This window comes from Trachypithecus francoisi, unplaced genomic scaffold (genome assembly GCF_009764315.1).
Source record: "Trachypithecus francoisi isolate TF-2019V2 unplaced genomic scaffold, Tfra_2.0 Lachesis_group3, whole genome shotgun sequence".
Lineage (NCBI taxonomy): Eukaryota > Metazoa > Chordata > Mammalia > Primates > Cercopithecidae > Trachypithecus > Trachypithecus francoisi.
The window spans coordinates 55,263,319-55,281,864 of record NW_022681468.1 but is presented as its reverse complement, the minus strand read 5'-3'; the positions used below and the strand labels follow the sequence as shown (position 1 = coordinate 55,281,864).

Here is an 18,546-nt window from a genome sequence, read left to right as displayed (position 1 = left end):
TCCAGCCTGGGTGACAGAGCGAGACTGTCTCAAAAAAAAAAAGAGCTTCAGAACTCTCACTCTTCCTCCTCTCTCCAAGCCCCCTGAGGCTATGAATTAAAATAACAGACATGATCTTTGTCTCTGAAATTCTACAGAGGAGTTTTCCTAAGCAATGCTGTCTACTGCAATGCAAATTTTCTTAAACTATTCATTTTATCTCAAAATCATTTCTGAATCCCACAGTCATTAATTTCAAATCCAGACTTGCCTTTGGATGTAATTCTATGTAGCGCTTTCTTTGATTTACAAAACTTCAGGGGCCCACCGTGACGGTGCTGGTGGTCTCTGAAAAGATCCAGCCAAGCGCTCGGTCTGCGGTGCAGGAACTCCCATCTGCTGCTGCATAAATGACTCGCAGTGGAGTTTCTGGGCTAAAAGCACAGCAGTTTCCCTGCTGTGTAGGCATGATACAGGATTCCCAAACAGGAGGCCGTCGTGGGATCCCGAGCAAGCCCTCACTTGTCTGGAGCTCAGTTTCATCAGCTCTAAAACAAAGGGACTGAATTAAATGTCCTATTTTGTCCTTTCCAATTAAAAGGACTCTAAATATATAAGAACCCTGTCTCAGGAAGCTGAGCTCTTTTTTGTACTGTGCTGAAACCGCTCCCCCCGCCCACCCCAACCTCGCCACCACATACTCAAGCACACAGAACCCGTGAAATAACAGCTCCCACTTACTGAGTGCAAAGTGCCAAGGGCTTTATATACATCATTGCACTTAATCTTCACAATAAATCTGTGGGGTTGCTACTAATTTTTCAGATGCCCAGAGAAGTCAAACTGAAGGCCAGAGTGGGAGCCTTGCTTCTTCTTTGTTAGACAGGAACCTGGTCTGGATTTCTTGTATTTGTTTGTTAGAGATAGGGTCTCGTTCTGTCACCCAGGCTGGAGTGCTCACTGCAGCCTTGATTTCCTGAGCTCAAGCAATCCTCCTGCCTCAGCTTCCTGAGTACTGTAACTACAGGGCTGCACCACCTGCCCTGCTAATTTTTACTTTTTGTAGAGACAGAGTCTCGCTATGTTGTCCAGGCTGGTCTTGAATTCCTAGGCTCAAGCAATCCTCCCACCTTGGCCCCTAAAAGTGCTAGGATTACAGGCAGAAGCCACAGCACTGGGCCCTAGCCTAGATTATTAAAGTATCTTCTGGCTCTATAACACCCTGTAAATCTAGCTTCATGGTCTTCTCCAGTCTTCCAAGTCAGCTACGCCAGGGGTGGGGGGCCAGGAACACGGGATTCTTCCTGACGTACAAGATGTGCAGTGGCACCATCATCCTTGGATTCTACATTTTGAATATGTTTTGTTTCAGCCATGCTGGTTTTATTAATATAAAGCAGCACCCAAAAAGTTCTCCTGGAGCCTTTAAGAGCCTCCAGGACAAACAGAGCTTCTGTACACTTGATTCCAAACCTCCTCCTTGCTCTCAAAATGTCAGACCCCTCCAGAGTTTCTCTCAGGAGAGAGACTGAGCGGAGTTCCCCTCCTGTGGGTTTTTGGCTTGCATCAGGCCACTGAGCAAGGCTGAACAAGAGCAGAGTGATGTGACTTCACTTTCAGGTCTGGTTTCAAAGCACATATTAAAGTTTCTGATTCTACCACAGACAAACATTTTCTCAGTCTTCATCTTCCATCCCTGCCTTAAGCATTTCAGTCTATCCAGCCAATCTCTCTCTGTGTCTTTCTCTCTCTCACTCATACACACACATACATACACTCATACTCTCATTCATCTTATATTTCGTAGTTCAAAATAAACATCAAAATTAAGGCTGTTCCTGTGACAAGAAAGTATATACAAAGAAGTGAGAGGCTGATTTTGTAAAACCACCTGCATTCAGGGCTCTTTGGAACCATCCTCCTCTTCACAGGGCTGAGGGCTGCAATAAATAGAGCTCATCAGAGACTCAGACATACTCAGAATAAGAAGTGCACACATTTAATAGAGCAGCTGTGTTGGTCTGCGTTCCTGGAGGGGTGTGGGAGGAGACTGGCATTCATTCACTGCTCTGGAGAGGCTGTGCCAACAGCACCAAAAGGAGCAAGGAAGTTCCCAGTGCCATGGGCGGCACCCACCAGGCATGAGGTCCACTGACTGAACCAGTCTCCTTGCTCACCCACCGGCCACGGCCACCAATGTGCTGGCCACCAACACCGTGCCCACCTGTGGGGTCTCCAGCCTCTTGGAGGCGAGGTGGGGCTGTGTGGGGGATTCCTCAAAACGCTCCCACCAGAACATCCAGGAGTGACTCAATCTGGTGGGAGTCTTTGAAGTGGGAGGGGCGGGACCCATCCTGGGCAACCTGCAGCTCCTCAGAGAGAAGGACACCAAGACTTTGAGGCCTTGGAGCCCATCTCCCCACAGGAAGGAAGAGCCCAGGCCTCCATGTCCTTAAGGAAAAAAATCCTGCCATCCGGGAAAGGGAGGCACCACTTTACTTTCCATTGGGTGTTCACTTCCTGTAGGGCCTCTGAATGGTATTTAGCAAACAGAAATACAGAACACTCAGTTACATCTGAATTTCAGATAATCGGCAAATCCTGTTTCTATGTAAATATGTCCCACGTACTGCATGGGGTAGATTTAAGACTAAAACATTATTTGTTATTTATCTGAAATTTAAATATAACTGGGCATCTTGTTTTTATCTAGCAATTCTCCCTTCCTTACAGTCTTCCCTCTGGCCAGGTCTTCCCAGGTGAGAGTTTATTCTATGTGCTCTCAAGAGCACAAATTTGTTCAGTTCAGATTCTCCTGGGATTCCTGGTGAAAAGGCAAAGATCTCAGGCCACATCTGTTGAATAGTATCTCTGGGGGTGCGGCCCAGACTACACATTTTATTAAGTTGTTATCTAAGTGGTTCTGATATATATTTGTATTAGTTATCTATTGCTTCTGAACAACTTACCCTAAAAAGGTTGAAAACCAGCAATATTTATCATCTTGTAGTTTATATGGGTAAGGACTTTGGGACTGACTTGGCCTGATGATCCTGGCTCGTGGTCTTTCATGGCACTGCAGTCAAGATGTTTGTCATCTCAAGCCTTCGCTGGCGCTAGGGAGTCTGCTTCCAAGCTCACCTAACTGAGCCTCAGTAGACCTCGGGGCCCGGAAGCATCAGCTCCTCACCACGTGGACCTGTCTGTATGTCTGCTCACAGCACGGCATCTGGCCTTTCCCAGGGTTAGAAATGAGATGGGGCAGGAAGAAAGGGAAGGGGAGAGAGGGAGAGAAAGAGAGAAGTGAGGGGTGGAGGTGAAGCACAAACACAAAAGTGAGCCCTGAAGACAAATGTACTCAAGGGAAGCGGGAAGAGAATTACCCAAGAGCATGAATGGCAAGAGGTGGGAATCCTGGGGGCTGTCTTAGAGGCTCCCCACCACCATGTTCAGCTTTGGGAATTCCTGCTGTAGATGGGTCCTCGACGCACCGGAGCCAAGACCACACTGTAAACAATGGGGTCCAATGAATTTCTCTCCCTTAGTTTTCCTTGCTTCCACTCCTCCTCCCTGTCCACTTTTTGGTGATCTGAGACAATAACAATGAGGAACTATAAAGAAGTGAAAAAGGAAAAGAAATCAAAATGGCAATCTTAGGAGACTAAGAGTAAATTTTAAAATGCTGGCAAATACTGTTTGGGTAGAATGAAACCACACGCAAATCCCATGCATATATAGCTGTGTCCTGAAATGTCTTGTGGTTCTTGTAGAATCTCCTATGAGTACTAATGAAAACACAGAAGTAGGGTGACCAATCGTCTTAGTTTGACCAGGACTCTCCCGTGTCTGGGCAGAACAATATGTTTGGTTACCTTCATAACAAGGAGCCAATAAGTCATTGCATCAGCCACTCTGCCCCCATCTAGAGACTGAGTGGGTTGGCCTCGTGATGGAGTGGAGAGGACACGGGCTTTGAGCTACAGGCCCAGTGTGTGCCTTTAGCTGTGGCCCTAAGCTATCTCATCTAGAAAACAGGAACCATGCATCTGCTTGGTAAAGCGTAAATGATACACAGGGGAGTGCCTTGTAAATGGAGAGGTGTCATCTCGATTTTAAAAAGACCCCCTCCTGTCAAGGAAGGTGAGATAAAAAATATCATCCCTTTTCACTTTTGCGACCAAGTCTGACATTTTCTCTTTTACATAGTTTGACCATGCTGACCTCCTGGAGAGGTGAACACAGCCCACAAAGGCCATATTACACTCGTTTAATTTTCATCTTAATTTGCCACTTAACCCCAAATTGATTTAGACTATTCCCTCCAGAAAATGCTCATCTCCCCAAAAGAACAGTCATCTCTATTATATCCTCAGTGACAAGTTTCCCAGGAAATCTGTACCAAGTCCTGATGTAACAGATGTGATTCATCTTTCACAGCTCTGGTGGTGTGACTCGCTCCTCCGAGGGAGAAAACTGTCCCCAGCAGCACTCTTTCCCTTGCCCTCCTCCTCTGCCATTCCTCAAGGTTGGGGAGTTTTTTTGTCATTGTTCGTGAAAAAAACAGTAATATTTAAATTCTGTTAAAGTGCTCCTCCCCTCTCTCTTTTTTTTTTCTTCTGTGTTGTCTCATTCTGCGGAGTAAATGTGCAGGCCTGCACATTTATATGACCCAAAATGGTAATACCATTTTGGATGAACTCCTCTATTTTTCTTTGAGATGGGCCAACTGCAAGAATGGCCATAATTCTCTTCTATAATGATTCTGTCCATCATTCTTCTCCACCCACCCTTGGACTCTAAGGCACCCAACAAAGACCTTGCACTGATGATGATGTGGAGGAAAGATGATCTCAGTCTGTTCTGTTCCCTGCCACTTTGCAGCTGTATGACCTTGGACCCCTCTTGGTCTCAATGGGGAGAAAGAGATCTGGCTGTCTTATGGCAGCAGGTGTGGTTGTAAGAATGAAATAAACAAGATTAATATCAATGAAAGTCCTTTCAAAACCTTAGAGTGCCATATAAATAAAAGGTGGTTAGTTTATTCATTAGAGTCCAGAGTCCTTCCATTGCCACACTTCAGATATCTGGCCAGCTGAGTATTCCAGTAGAATTATTACTTGCATTGGTTACTGGGTGAGAATTTCTGCTTACTGGCCTTGGCAGGTTTACCTAATAATTTAATTAAGTTATTTAAATTTAAATTACTGGAGGTAATTTAAAAACTTTCACAAATCTGCTGCCTCATGCTTTTTGTTTTATAGTGTTAACACTTAGGCTAATTTTTGGCTGGTCTGAGTGCAGTGATGTTTACAACTAATTGATCACAACCAGTTACAGATTTCTTTATTCCTTCTCCACTCCCACTGCTTCACTTGACTGGCCTTAAAAAAAAAAAAAAAAAAAAAAAAAAAAGGCTAAATTTTGCCCCTGCACTTTGGGCACACCACCAAGACCAGTTTACAAAGTATGTCCTTTCCCTGACGTTCAAGATGGTGCGATTTCAGTTTACACAGAATTTAACTTTTAGTTTTATACCATTTCTATACAGATATGGAATGTTTTTAAAACCTACTTTTGCAATCAGCAGTTCTACCTCGATAAAATTGACTTTTAAAAAATGAGCTAGGCTTAGCTAATCTTAAACAAGTACCATAATTAAAGAGAAGATTATAAACACAGCTTCCCTCCCTGGTTCCTTTAGTTGCATGCAAGCTCGTAGTTAATATGAAAGGAAAACATTACCACCATGTCAAAAGAAATCAGGAAAGAAAAAAAAAAAAAAAAGGTTCACCTACCAGCCTGATACCACAAGTGGACAGACTGAAAATGAAACAAAGTGAATTGCTTCATTAACAGCATTGTTCTGAAAGAAAAAGGATGGGAGGGTTGGGTTCAAAGACTCAACCTTATCCTACAGCACTTTTTCATCTTTCCAGGGCATGTGGTGAGTGGGAGTTAAGGTCAGTACCTTGCATAAGATCTCTCAGCCAGCTCTTGATGGAGCTGCGCAAAGATGTTGTGATGGTTAATTTTACATGTCAATTTGACTGGGTCAGAGTGCCCAGATATTTGGTCAAACATGATTGTGGGTGTTCCAGGTGAGGGTGTTTTTGGATGACATTGACATTTAAATTGGTTGACTTTCAGTAAAGCAGATGGCCCTCCATAACATCTGGTAAGCCTCACCAATCATCTGAAGGCCTGAATGGAACAGAAGCCTAGCGTCTCCCGAGCAAGAAGTCTGCTAGCAAACAGCCTTCAGATCCCAACTGCAACATTAGCTCTTTACTGGGTCTTCAGCTGCTGGCCCACCCTGTAAATTTTGGACTGACCAGCCTCCACCACATGAGCCAATTCCTTAAAATCAATTTCTCTCTCTCTATGCACATCCTATTGTTTCTGTTTCTTTGGAGAACCCTGACTAGCAGAGATGTAAAGCAAGAAGAACTTTACACAGCAGGATAAGAGTCTGAGCCATTTCCCTCCTCCACAGTAAATTCATACACACACAGACATGACTTTTAAGCTGAGATAGGAGCTTTGACTATTTCAGGGACATTGACTAATGCAGTGGCTGTCAGAAGTTTGCAGCTCTGCCCCGCCGGGAGCCAAAAGGCTGGGTTGAGTCCCCTTCCCACCACTTACTGGCTGGGGAGCCCCAATTGAGTCACTTAACTTCTGTCAGCCTCGGTTTCCTCATCTGACAAAACAGAAAGCTCTTTGTAAATACTGCTATAGAGTGTCTGATATTACTTTTACTTACCATATTTCTTAAAGCAATAGTAATAGCTAATATTAGAGGACTTTATATGTGCCAGGCTTTGTGCCAAGAAGATATATTATCTCATTTAATCTGTTCAACAACCCCATGAGGTGCATAGTACCATGTCTCTGCTTTACAAATGAAGAAACTGAGGTAGAGAGAAGTTGAGCTGCCTGCCAAGGTCACACTGCTTTGCTCTCCTTTCCCCTCCTTTTCCCTTGATCTCCCCCAGTCAGGCCACATGGCCATTTCTGAGTCACATATGCCACCCCCAATCATCCCAGCAATGGATCCTTGTCAACTTTGGCACGTTAATGTTGGGGCTTACATCCCCTCCTTCATTCAACAGTGAAAACCTGAGGACATTAGGGTGAGTCACTTTCTCTTTCACATCTGTGTCCAAATTTAGCTACATCTCCTTCTGTTCTCCTTTCCCTCCCCACCTTCACTTTCCTCCCTCTTCCATTAGTCTTGCTGAAGAGGTGACTCTTTTTTTCTGGAATCAGTCTGCCTGTGCTCAGGTTCCCATTTCTTCCCTCCAGGCTCTTCCACCCTTCGCTCCATCAATTATCCACCCCCAGTCACCTCCATTTATCTTCAACCACAACTTCCCCTCCCTGTGCACTTCTATAAGCCTCTCAACCCAGCCTCTCTCCTCTTACCTACCAAACTTTATGAAATAAGCTACTACTCTTTCTCCACTCTTTTGCCCCACTCTCCATTCATGTCTACTCATTTTTGTATTCTCTGTAGAACCTAGAATTCACATTGTAGGTGCTTAAGGAAAGACAGATGAATTAATTATGGAACTGGATAATCAAATATTCCTGAGCAATAAGTGTGAGGATGGGGCAAGATGCAAAGAAGATGCCGTTCTTCTCTTCAAGGAGGAGGCTGTGGAATTTGTGAGTTAAAATAGACACACAAAAAAGTCAGTAGATCTACACTGTTAACAAACAGAACAAAGTCTTTAAAATGGAGGCATCTGGAGAGAGGCTCCCGGGACTGGAGTAACAGCTTCTTGTCCCCCTACTGCTTATGTGAGTGCAGATAAAGTCATAGGTAAATCTGAATAAGGTTCAAGGACCAACCCCTGGGCCACAATTGGGGCTTATATAAAATGAATGCCCGTGGTGAGTATCTGGGATCCTCCCTTGCTGAAGAGGGACAGTGTCCCTGGAGGGAGGAAGCATCAGTGGGCAAATGGTTGGATGCCATGGACAGCTCAGAGCAGTGTGAATCAGTGTGGGGTACCCAGGGATTCCTGAGTGTCTGAGTGATGGAAGCCGGAACCTGTTCCTGGCTTTCCCTGGCTGTGCGCCCATCTCTCCAGCTATAAAATGAGGGGTGATGCTCTGAAGACATGAAGTGTGAGCAGCAATCTCTGGGTGATTTTCCACATTCTCTGCCCACATCTTCTGTAACCTTCAGGGCTGCGCCCCTCCAGGCGGCAGCAGCACTTCCCCCTCTGAGAAGCGTTGGCAGCTGAGAGGAAACACTGGTGGACTGTGACTGCTGAACCTTCCCCTAAGGTTCAGACTTGGAGGGAGCCCTGTCCCAGGGGCCAGGCTTTGTGAGACCTTGGCACCCTGGAAGCCCAAGGTCCCAATACTGCCTGATCCTCCACAGCAGAGCTTCTCAAGGGCTGGGCTGCTTTCAATCAGGTCCTGGAGCTCCCACAGACCAAAATAGCATTTACAGCCTGCCTGGGAAGATCTACAACCCTAAATTCTTTTAGGAACAATGAAACCAGAGTATTGAGCTGAGGAGTTGTTTCATTTCATAGGTTGAAGGAATGAAAGGAAACACATTTGCAAAACCAGGTCACTCCACTATGCTCCAGTAAGAAGAGTAATAATAATTGGTATCAAATACTTGGTGTGTCCCAGGTTCTGTCCTGTAGTAGCCACTCCCTTCAGGAACTTGCTCCTCTATATAACGATGGGCAGCTGGTGCCCAGAGCACCTGCCGCGTGGCCTGGATGGCCACATGCAGATAAGGAGAGATGATGACTCCTTGTTTTGGGTCACCTTCTGTGAAGAGAAAGCAGGAGGGGAGAAGATTGATAAGATCTGGTCCAGGATCAGCTAGGGCCTGAAAGGAAGGCAGCCTGGGAGACCGAGGGGAGCGGATTCAGAGTCTATCTCCACCCCCTGCCATGCAGCGGGGGCTGAGAACCCTGCTCATGCAGAGATGCAGTAGATCTACAGACAGCTGCTGGAAGCAAAGGTAGCTGAAAGTCCAGGAGCCCCATTTATTCTTTTCAAATGTGGCACACTGCTGAGAAGGGGAAAGAAGAAATCAAGCCGTTTGTCAACTGTGAGAAATACCCACAGGAACTCACATTTCCATCCAGATTTCAAGTTGACATTTGGCTCTGACATCCATCTTACTGTTGGAGAACCCTGAGACCTCCATGGGTGAACATAACAAATGTCACCACCAGGCCAGGCGTGGTGGCTCATGCATGTCATCCCGGCACTTTGGAAGGCTGAGGCAGGTGAATCACTTAAGGTCAGGGGTTTTAGACCAGCCTGGCCAACATGGCAAAACCCCAACTGTACTAAAAATACAAAAATCAATCAGGTGTGGTGCTGTGCACCTGTAATCTCAGCTACTCGGCAGGCTGAGGCACAAGAATCGCTTGAATCCAGAAGGCAGAGGTGGCAGTGAGCCGAGATCATGCCACTGCACTCCAGCCTGGGTGACAGAGGGGAAACTCTGTCTCAAAATAAATTAAAAAAATTTAAAAACCCAAATGTCACCACCACCACTATCATCATCCCTGTCTCACAGGTGAAAAAACAAACTCAGACTGAGGGACCTGCCTCAGAACTCACAGCCAGTCAGCAGCAGAGGCAGGAGCGCAGCCTTCTCCCTCTGGCTTCTGTTAGTCCAGAAAGTCCCCACCAAGTGATGCTGAGGCAAATCTTCAATCAGGAGAGGGATAGGGTGATCTGAGGGGGTCTGTGTGGCCACGCTCCTAATCATAATCAATGATTGGCATGGATTGTTTGGAAAGATGGTAGCAAAATACTCTGGGGACTCATGGACGAATCAGGGTCAAGGGAAGTGTCCTGTGGTTGGAGAAGAGTTTCTGGGGAGATTCACACACAAGCTCCTGACCAGGGGCAGCTGAACAGGCAAAACCCTGGGCTCTCTCTTTTTAGAATCTCATGCTTCTTGCCAGGAACCTCAGGGGAGTGTGAAAAATGATGAGCTTTGTTTTTTGTTTGTTTTTGTTTTTGTTTTTTGTTGCAGAGTAACAGTCACATTTTTCAAGGCTATCTGGAAAGTTATATCCATCCTTCGGAGACACTAGTAAAAAAATAAAGTAATAGATTCCCCTCCAGCCTTTTACCAAGAATTACAAACCTACTAACAGCCTTCACCCTTTCTCTCTGTCTGTCTGTCTCTCTGTCTCACACACACACACACACACACACACACACACACACACACACATATACCCCTACCTCTGCTCCTCTGCTCCTCTGCTCATATTTCACAGGGCTGGACAGAGATCTTTATCTAACTGCATAGCTCTGAATTGCTAAGTGGCAGAATTAGCTTGGATCCTATGTTATCCCTGATCACGTTAACCAGATCAATGAAGCAGAACTTCCATCAGAATTTTTTTTTTTTTTGAGACGGAGTGTCACTCTGTTGCCTAGGCTGATGTGCAGCGGCAAGATCTCGTCTCACTGCAACCTCCGCCTCCCGGGTTCAAGCAATTCTCTGCTTTAACCTACTGAGTACTGGGATTACAGGCGCATGCCACCACACCTGGCTACTTTTTGTGTTTTTAGTGCAGACAGTGTTTCACCATGTTGGCCAGGCTGGTCTCAAACTCTTGACCTCAAGTGATCCACCTGCCTCTTGGCCTTTCAAAGTGCTGGGATTACATGCATGAGCACCATGCCCGGTGGGCACTTCCATCAATTTTTGAGTCTGAAGCCCTCCCATACACAACCCCAATGTTTAACCTGGTAAGCTGGTTAATTTTCCTACAACTTAGGCCAATCATCTGTCAATCATCAAAGCTGCCTTTAAGATCAACCTAGGACTCTACCGTGGGAACGATAAGTGAATGTGGGGCAGGTATGTGTCCTATACTGGCCTCTCTCTTCACTTTCTGCCACCACACATAGGCAGTATCCAAGTGTCAGATTTTCCTGAAGGCTGGTTGACTAAAGGGAAATACAACAGAAAAGGAAAAAAAATTGCAACTCCACTCTGAAAGTGGCTTTCCCCGTAATCCAAGAGAAAAGCAACAAGAAGGCACCTTCAGTTTTAAAACTTTTTTTTTTTTTTTAAGCTAAGTTCGTGCTCTGTCACCCAGGATGGAGTGCAGTGGCGCGATCACAGATGACTGCTGGCTCATCTCCCGGGCTCAAGTACTCCCCCCATCTCAGCCTTTCCAGTAGCTGGAACTCCAGGTATGTGCCACCACGCCAGGTTAATTTTTTGAAATTTATTTTTAGTAAAGACAACGTCCCATTACATTATCCAGGCTGGTCTCAAATGATCCTCCTGCCTCGGCCTCCCAAAGTACTGGGATTATTACAACAAGCATGAGTTACGACACCTGGCCAGTTTTAAAACTTGCTCTGCTGGCCAGGTACAGTGGCTCATGCCTGTAATCTCAGCACTTTGGGAGGCTGAGGCAGGAGAATTGCTTGAGCCCAGGAGTTCAAGACTAGCCTGGGCAAAGTAGCAAGACCTTGTTGTTTGTTTGTTTGTTTTAACAAGTTTTAAAAAAGAAAAAAGACCAGGTGCGGTGGCTCATGCCTGTAATCCCAGCAATTTGGGAGGCTGAGGCAGGCGCATCACCTGAGGTCGGGAGTTCCAGACCAGCCTGACCGATGTGGAGAAACCCCATCTCTACTAAAAATACAAAATTAGCCGGGCGTGGTGGCACATGCCTGTAATCCCAGCTACTCAGGAGGCCAAGGCAGGAGAATCATTTGAACCCAGGAGGCGGAGGTTGCGGTGAGCCGAGGTTGTGCCATTGCACTCCAATCTGGGCGACAAGAGCGAAACCCCGTCTCGGAAAAAAACAAAAACAAAAAACAAAACAAAACAAAAAACACTTGCTCTCCAGATGGCAAACCTCACTGCCCAAGTACCTCTCCTAATACACGTTGTTGCAACTCTCCCTCCACTTCTCAGGAATCCCCACATCATGGGGGTTAGAATCAAGCCCAGAATCTACCTCCTTATGTAAGCTACTCATTTTCTCATCTCTTGAGTTATTCTCACTAAATAATGATCCCCTGATGGGGGGATGGAGAGGTGCAGGCTTGAACGCTTTCTGGGTGCAAAGAAGTGGATTTCCTCTTTTGTTACATTTAAATCAAACCACTCCCACAACAGGTTTTTGTTTCCTCCCTTTTACTTTCTGGTGAGTTTCATAACGCTTACTTTTGTAGTTTGATAAGATCTCCACAGTATGATCAGCAACCAACACTATTCTAGAAAGTTTCTAAATCAACTGTTAAGATTATCTGGTGGGTATCATGGACAAAATGCAAACTGAAAAAGCAGATTACTTTCTGGGAAGGTAATGATTGAGAAGGATCTTAAGGGTAGGGTTTAATGGGCTGAAAGGTTTGAATGCTCTGCCAGTTAGGATCTGATCCACTGCAAGGGAGAGAAACCCAGCCCCAAACCAGCAGAACAGAGTTAACTAGGTGAGGTAACTGGGAAGTCCAGGGGCTGCGGTGGCTTTAGACATAGCTGGCTTCAGAGACTCAAACAGAATCATCGGAAAAATGTTCTTTTTTTTTTTTTTTTTTTTTTTTTTGAGACGGAGTCTTGCTCTGCCACCCAGGCTGGAGTACAGTGGCCGGATCTCAGCTCACTGCAAGCTCCGCCTCCCGGGTTTACGCCATTCTCCTGCCTCAGCCTCCCGAGTAGCTGGGACTACAGGCGCCCGCCTCGTCGCCCGGCTAGTTTTTTGTATTTTTAAGTAGAGACAGGGTTTCACCGTATTAGCCAGGATGGTCTCGATCTCCTGACCTCGTGATCCGCCCGTCTCGGCCTCCCAAAGTGCTGGGATTACAGGCTTGAGCCACCGCGCCCGGCCCGGAAAAATGTTCTAATTTCTCTGTTTGCTTCTAGACTCTGCTTTCCTCTGTCTTGACTTTTACTCTTGGGCAGCTCAAAACTTACTTTACCCTTGGCACTAGCTACCCCAGAAAAGAAAGGCCTCTTATCCAGGGGGGATCCTGGGGGTTAGCCTGGGTCAGGAAACCCAAGTCTTTCCTGAACTTGGTGGGCTACTGGGAGTAGCATGATGAAAAGTCTGGAACCCCAGGTTAGGAGTGCACTTTGCCACCACCGCCTGCACAGATAAGTGTAGAGAGATATTGAAGGTGGGGAGACAGAGGAGTGAGGCCCAACCTGAGGCGATGGCAGTGAAGATAGAAAGTGGGGGAAGACTGAGAGAACCCATCGCAGGTAGATCAGTGTATGATACATTGATTTCATGTGAGGCAGAAGAAATTAGAAATGTTAAAAGAATGGTGATGCCATTAGTGAAACAAGAATATGAGGCAGAAGAGTCTACTTTTGCAGAAATTTTGCTAAGACATACTCTTGTTTGGGCAAGCAAAGGAAGACATCTGGCAGGCAGCTGAAGGGGAGAGGTCAGACTCAAGAGAGGGGTCAGAGCCAGAGGTCTAGAGAGGGGGGCTGTACAATAAGCTTGCAGTTGGAATCATGAAAAGTGCAAGATCTATGTGTGTAGAGGTGAGCAGTCAATAGACAGAACCCCAGGGAATTGTGAGTTAAGCGACAGAGAAGGAAAAGGAACCAAGGCAGTGACTGAGGAGCAACCAGACGCTAGGCGGAGAAAGACCTACTTAAGTCAAATAGGAGGAAAGTTCCAGTATCAAAAAGAAAAAGAAATAGGCCAGGTGTTGTGGCTCACGCCTGTAATCCCAGCAGTTTAGGAGGCCGAGGCGGGCACATAACGAGCTCAGGAGATCGAGACCATCCTGGCTAACACGGTGAAACCCTGTCTCTACTAAATATACAAAACATTAGCTGGGTGTGGTGGTGGGCGCCTGTAGTCCCAGCTACTCAGGAGGCTGAGGCAGGAGAATGGCGTGAACCCGGGGGGCGGAGCTTGCAGTGGGTCGAGATGGTGCCACTGCACTCCAACCTGGGTGATAGAGCAAGACTCCATCTCAAAAAAAAAAAAAAAAAAAAAAGAAAAGAAAAGAAAAAGAAAAGAAAGAAATAGATCCCCATGTTCAACAATATTTCCAATATTGGTTCTATACTCATATTTTCCTCATTCCTTTTCACAAGTGAACTCACAAACTAAGTCCAGTGAGCAGCTATTGAGGCTAAAAGATTTATTGCTTTCTGAATACCAGTGGCTTCCATCCTAAGTTGTATTAATTTGAGACCTGAGTTCCTTATCATTAGTAACAACATATTGATTTGGGGGTCTTCTCTCATTTTTTAAGAACAAGGACCAGGTATTAAAACAGCTGCCCAAGTACCGCAGTGCAAAGACGGCACTGCTGCAGATAGCTAAGCTGCTAAGCAGGCAGCATCATTATGTTGACTTGGGGGCAGATGTATAAAATCTAATGCTGGCAGATAAAAGGCAGGTTGGAAGTCTCATTGTATGAAGTACAAAAATGGGAGCTATATGACCATTAACCTTTTTGAGAACTGACTGTCCCTGGAGTCAAGGCAGAAGACATTCCGAGATTTCACCTTTAAGTGTTCTATTTTTTTCCAATTATTTCTTGAATTTTGGTACTTCCCAGGGCCTTAATCTGGGCTTTTCTCCAATCTATACATTTAGGGTGATCTATAAGACCTCAACTTGGCTGGGCGCAGCGGCTCATGTCTGTAATCCCAGCATGTTGAGAGGCCGAGGCAGGTGGATCACCTGAGGTCAGGAGTTCTAGACCAGCCTGGCCAAAATGGCAAAACCCCGTCTCTACTAAAAATACAAAAATTAGCCGGGTGTGGTGGCACACACCTGTAATCCCAGCTACTCAGGAGGGTGAGGCAGGAGAATTGCTTGAATCTGGGAGACAGAGGTTGCAGTGAGCCAAGATCGTACCACTGCCCTCCAGCCTGAGCTATGGAATGAGACTCTGTCTCATCAAAAAATAAAAATAATAATAATAAAAAAGACCTCATCTTTCTCAATCCACCCTCTCTTCTGCTCCCAAACCTATAAATAGTCATCCCTCAGTATCCATGGGGAATTGATTCCAGGACCCCCCAACAGATATCAAAATCCACAGATGTTCAAGTCCTTTATATAAAATAGTGTAGTATTTGCACATAATCTACACACATCCTCCCATATACCTTATTACTTTTTTATTGGACTGAATTTTTTTTATCTTCAGCTTTTAAGTTCAGGGGTACATGTGCAGGATGTGCAGGTTTATTGCACAGGTAAGCGTGTGTCGTGGTGTTTTGCTGTACAAATCATCCCATCACCTAGGTGTTAAGCCCAGCATCCATTAGCCATGCGTTTACCCTCTGCACCCACCCCCTAACTCCCATATAGTTTAAATCATCTCTAGATTACTTGTAATACCTCATGTAATGTAAATGTTAGGTAAATAGTTGTTATACTGTCTTGTGTAGGGAATAATGACAAGAAAAACTTCATCTGTACATGTCCAGTACAGACACAACCATCCATTTTTTTTTCCTGAATATTTTCAATCTGTGTTTGGTTGAAATCCATGGAACTCACATATACAGAGGGCCGCTTGTGTTTAGCTGCCTATTACATACATGAAACCAGGGTCGCAGTGTGTGGTCACTCAGGTTGGGTATAGCAAAGAGCAACATCGAAAGGGGACACCATTCACATTGTAGACATCATTATTGTTTTGAAGTTAAAACCAAAATTAAAACTGTTGATTCCAAACTTACATGATTTATATACAGGAAAATTTTCTGGCAGATGACAGTAAAGTCTCTAGTTCTAATAAAATTAATGTTATTACGACTCTTTTCAAAATAAAAGTGTTTTAAAAAGAAAAAGGCCTCTGACCTGCAGAAGGGCAGTATGAGGACCGTAGAGGCCTTGACCCCATCAGGATGCTCCGCGGGCACCTGCACAACTTACTGTATCTGCCTTGGGGGTCTAGCTCCACAGTTCTCAGATCCCTTCCTCTTCATTCCTACTGCTACTGCTGGAGTTCAGACCCCACTCCTCAACATCTCTTACCTGTTCATTCTTCCTTTCTGATCTCTTTGCCTCATGTCTTGCCCCTCTCCCGCCCACTCTCCAAATTTGCTGTCAGACTAATCTTTCTAAAATGATTTGGCCAAGTGGCTTCCCTGCTTAAAGTACTGAAATATCCTCTCATTGCCTCCAGAATCCATCTGCACTCCTGAATACGCCACACGGACTCTGCACTTCCTTGCCCTGCCCTCCTGCCTACCCATTAGTCACCTCCTACACATGCCCTATGCTCGAGCCACATCAAAACCACACTTGATGCTGTTGCATGTGTTCGCCTAGAACACCTGACAAGCTGTCCAGTGGATTTCCATTCATCCTTCAAAAATCAACTTAATGCTCCCTTCATGAAATCTTCCCTGACCAACTGAGTCAGAGGCGACCACACCCTCCTTTGCACTGCCACTGTAGCTAGCTAGCTTATGCCTTTATGATTGCATTTCTCTGAGTTGCAATTATTTTTTTCATATGCCTCTCATTACAGATGTAAGAGCTGCTTATGGGTATGGAATGCATCTTATTATTTGTCCCTAATACCTAAAAGAGTACTGATAGGCATCCCTGATACCTAGCACAGTGCCTGTCCGCTGAATTGAAGGAGTACATAAACATGTTGAATGTTCAGAAAAGTCATTGAGGGTGGATTTGAAAATGAGAGAAGGGAAGAGAATTAAAATGTCTTGAGGATTTTAAGTTCCGGGATACATGGTGCAGGATGTGCAGATTTGTTACGCAGGTAAACATGTGCCATGGTGGTTTGCTGCACCCATCAACCCATCGCCTAGGTATTAAGCCCGGCATGCATTAAGCTATTTATCCTGATGCTCTCCTTCCCTGCTACTGAGGATCTTTTATGTCAGGCATTGTTCCAGACTCTTTACACATAGGTCCTCAGTTTTGAGTTAACTGTGGAGAAACTTTAACAGCAAAAAGCCGTATTTCATTTGCTGTCCACTTTACAGTATTTTGAGGAGTCTCGGGGAACTTCTTTGCTAAGTTCTGTTCCTGCCCTCTGTGGCCTGCACAATTCTGCTGCATTGGGACCTTCGTGTTTTCAAAAGGGGAATTATTTCTTTCGTTTGACTTTTCATATTGCATTCTGCTGGGAATTATCAAACCAGTGATGCCCTATGCCTCATTAAAGCCTTATGGGGATTTATTTTTTATTTTTTATTTTTAAATAAGAGCAACCTCTCAATTATTTTCCCCTGTGGCTTCTCTCTTCCTATGATGAAGGTAGGGTCTAAAAGACGTGGTGAAGATGTCTGATTGGAACATAACAGTAAACAACAGGCACGCTACTAAACTTGGAATCCTTCATAACAACTGAGGATTGTTTTTCCTGGACCACTTATGTGTCATTTACTTGGGATGGTTTCTTGTACACCTCTCTAGTTTGCAAGAGTTTACCAGTCTGGATTCTCAGAACAAACAGTTTTGACTTAAGCTGAGGAGACTGCTTATCTGGTTTAACCATCACCACAATGTTAGCCAGTAGATATTTTCATTTTACAGAAAGAGAAAGTAACATGCAGAGTTTAATTTGCCCAAGGACATACAGGTAGATTAGGTGGTAATCAAGAGAGCTGTTTTCTCATAAAGCTTGGGAGCATAAAGGGAAGGTGATCGGATTTAGAACTGAACTGGAGCTCTCTTCCAGGGCTAACTGGGAATATTGTTCCTACCAGCCAAACTATGCCTCTCCTGTTCTTTGGACTTTCAGGTTAACAAGCAGACATTTCACAGGGAACAAGAGTAACAGACGGACTGTGGGTGTCAGATACATGCTTGAGAGTGAAGAGTTTTGAACAACAGAATTTTTTTAGAAAAATCCATCCACTGCAGTGGCTCGCACCTGTAATCCTGGCACTTTGAGAGGCCAAGGTAGGATGACTGCTTGAGCCCAGGAGTTCAAAACCAGCCTGGGCAACACAGTGAGACGCTGTCTCTACAAAAAGAAATATTTTTTTAATTAGCCAGGCATAGTGGTATGTTGCCTGTAGTCCCAGCTACTGGGAGGCTGAGGCGGGAGGACCATTGAGCCCAGGAGGTCAAGACTGCAGTGAGCTATGATCATGCCACTGTGCTCTAGACTGGACAACAGAGTGAAACACTGTCTCAAAAAAAAAAAAAAAAAAATCCTTGTAACAAGATTTAGAAAGAAAATAGCTATTTTAAAACCACATTACTGGCCGGGTAGGTAATCCCAGTACTTTGGGAGACCGAGGTGGGTAGATCACGAGGTCAGGAGATCAAGACCATCCTGGCTAACAGTGAAACCCCCATCTCTACTAAAAATACAAAAAAATTAGCCGGGTGAGGTGGCGGGCGCCTGTAGTCCCGGCTACTCAGGAGGCTAAGGCAAGAGAATGGCGTGAACCCGGAAGGCGGAGTTTGCAGTGAGCCGAGATTGCGCCACTGCACTCCAGCCTGGGTGATAGAGTGAGACCCTGTCTCAAAAAAGAATAAAAATTTTTTTAAAAAGCATATTATTGTACCTACAGTCATAATTGTCACTGAAATCCAAAGATACTCTCTCTGGTTAAACATTTATTATTTGTGGGCATGT

General features: G+C 45.1%; 1 pseudogene; it reads right to left on the bottom strand.

Annotated features, from left to right (window-relative positions):
- Window positions 1-694: 694 nt before the first annotated feature.
- LOC117071023 lies at window positions 695-9,160 on the bottom strand (annotated as a pseudogene).
- Window positions 9,161-18,546: the final 9,386 nt, after the last annotated feature.